Consider the following 3135-nt stretch of genomic DNA (forward strand, 5'->3'; position numbering starts at 1 on the left):
GAACTGCAGGTTGTTTACATATTGATCTTCTCAATTAAACACTAATCACGTCTTTCGCATGATATTTCATGCACACTTGTCATTAAATATTTGGTTAGTGTAGGTAGTTAAAGTTTGTTAGATTTATTTGTTACTAGCTGTTGACACTGTTAGAGCAGCTAGATTAGTTAACGTATACATATTAGTACCATAATTGTTTATTTATTGATCTTCTCAATTAAACTCTCATGTCTCTCATGTAATATTTGTATACACTCGTTATTAAATAATTGGTTAGTGTCTCACCAAAAAAAAAAGGTTAGTGCAATTATTATAGGTAATTAGAGTTTGTTTGGTTTGTTACAAACCATTAACTTATTTTCAGTGCTCCGTTTTATATATACATTATAGTTCATTTGTACAAATTCGAATCAATGAATGTAAGTAGTATTCATTTATTTATTTTTTTTATTGCAAAGAGTGGCAACAAACATGTCTTTTTTTATTGATATAATTCAATAATTATAATAAGAGAAATGAAATTTGAGCATTAAATATCTTCTTTAAAAACATTAAAAAATGCTAGCTAAACTATAAGACAAACGTATTTCATACTTGAATAGCTCATAACATCAAATTTTGTACTTTGAAAATTATTATGGCCAACTCCAACCTCTCCTTCTTTTTCTTTTTTCTTTTTTATAACTCCCAAATCTCCCCCGTGTAGAAACTAGAAAGTGATTTAGGCTTTAAAAAAAAAAAAAAACAATTTTGGCAAAATGGCACTAATTAGAGGCTAACATTAAATCTATTCTAACATGCATGTAATGCATCATCTTTTGACCATCCCTCTCAAACACACCTCACGGCTGATCTCAATCGTCCACTCATTGACTTCTTGTTAAGACCACAAACTCTCGTATTTCCATTCTCTAAAGAAATTAATACTTATTACTCAAACAAATAAATCATTGTATATTAAATTCAAACATTAATTTGGGTCCACTAATTTAGACCCATCATATTTGCTGTATTGACCAATCACATTGTCACAAAGTAAGACCCAAAAATAAAGTATGTTTGACATCAAAAACAAATAAATAAATGAAGTATGTTTAATGATGGCAATTATTTATTAGGCATATTTTCGAAAGAAGCAAAGAGGGCATTATAGTCATTACGTAGCAAGCAAAGAGTCCGGATTAGGTCATCCATTGCGACTCATGTGGGCCACTTTTGTGTCTTCTTGTACACGTGTGAGCTCAACAGAAAGCCTAGGACCATTTACATGTCACGGGTGACGTAAATAGTATCAATCCAGAAACTTAGCTCTAACTCTATTGGGAATCTAATGACGTGTCACAACCTGATTGGCTGGTCGTGCTAATTAGAATATTTTGACCGTAGATTACAGACAATCATGCTTGTAACTTGTAACGACCCTGAACTGATATATTTGAATAGACAATAAGTCCACGCACTTGTTTAATTAATTTTCAGTCTCGGCGGTGTGTTTCTTAATTGGGTCTAATTAATGTGTGCTCTTAAAGTATACATTAATCATTTATTTTAAAAAAAATTTATAAAAAATTAAAAAAAAAAGTTAAAATAACTAATTATTTTTTTGTTTTTCTATAAAAAAGTTTTTTAAAATAATTTACATATTAGTAAATCCCTTCTTAATTTCTTAACAACAGAAAATTCTTCAAAATTTAGCACTACAAAAAAATATATAATTTTTGTCAAAATTTTTTATTAATTGATTATAATTATTGAAAAAAAATTATAAGTTCACAGACTGTCAATAATTATAAAAAACGGTATGAATAAAAGTTTTTCAAATCACAGACATACAGCCTGTCATGTAGAAAATTGTCGAGTTTGTTTAGGATAGATGAACAATTATAGAAAATTTAGGAAAGATTAGAAAAGCTTAAGCGTGACAGTGGTGTGAAGAGTTGGCGGTTTCAACGTTTCAAGCACTTGCCTAGTGCTTTCCTTTATCCTTATCCACGCAAGCCATTGACAGCTTCTTCCTTTTTTCCATATATATCTAGTTATTATATTTACAGGTCAAAGGAGCACCAGAAAGCAGTAATGTCGTATATATGAATGGGCAGAAATATTGTGTAGTGTTCACACTTCGTAACGGACGACATAAAACATGTGTGTGCATAAAGAAAAGAGAAAAATATGTTTTGTGCTTTCAATGAAAATATTTAAATTTCAAATCTTTTATTTTTAACTATCAATTTATAGAATAAAAATAAAATAAAAATAATAAAAAACTAAGTTCAAATATTCCTTCAATTCTTGTATGGAAAGAGTATTATGCTGTTAAGATTTTATTTTTGAGTCTAACATTGTAGAGACTAGAGAATATTATTTAAATTATTTCAATGATGCATCATTGGATACAATTTTAGATTTATAATATTTAAATTACATCCCTCAAGTTAGAGAGTTCTTAAATTTTACATTCTAAAGTTTCAGAATTTGGATTTTACCCTCTAAAGTTTTTTTTTTTTTTTTGTATTATCAATCCCTCCATCCATATTTTCAATTAAGTGTCGCATAAACTTACCATGCATATTTAGTTTGTCCAATTGAAAGCTTATGTGGCACTTAATAAAAAATATGGACAAATTGGTTGTTAATGCAAACGAAATATAACTCTAGGGTATAAAATCAAAAGTTTAAAACTTTAGTGGGAAAAATCCAAAAAACTCTCTAACTTGAGGAGTATAATTTGCACTTTAACCTAATATTTAATTTGAATTATAAAATAGATCAATTTTTAAATAGAGAGGATTTTCATATTCCAAATTTTTTTTCCATTACCAAAAAAAAAATGTAAAAAGATTTATTTTACCGAGTGCCTTTTCAATTGCATTTATTATAAAAAAGATATTGACAATACAATTAATATAAACATAACGGGTGATAAAGATTATTAAAAAAAAAAAAGGTGATAAAAAAAAGTTTGTGAACATTTTAAATAGAGTTTATTTTTATTACTTTGTCCATAAAATGTGTACATTTTTAAATAGACCCATATGATTTGAAGGGAGACGGTGTACATTTTCATATATGAATTGTGGACAAAAAGATTTTTCTTTTATATATTGTGACCAAAATTTGTATGAACGTTTTAAT

This window comes from Quercus suber, unplaced genomic scaffold (assembly GCF_002906115.3).
Source record: "Quercus suber isolate HL8 unplaced genomic scaffold, Cork oak 2.0 scaffold_367, whole genome shotgun sequence".
Lineage (NCBI taxonomy): Eukaryota > Viridiplantae > Streptophyta > Magnoliopsida > Fagales > Fagaceae > Quercus > Quercus suber.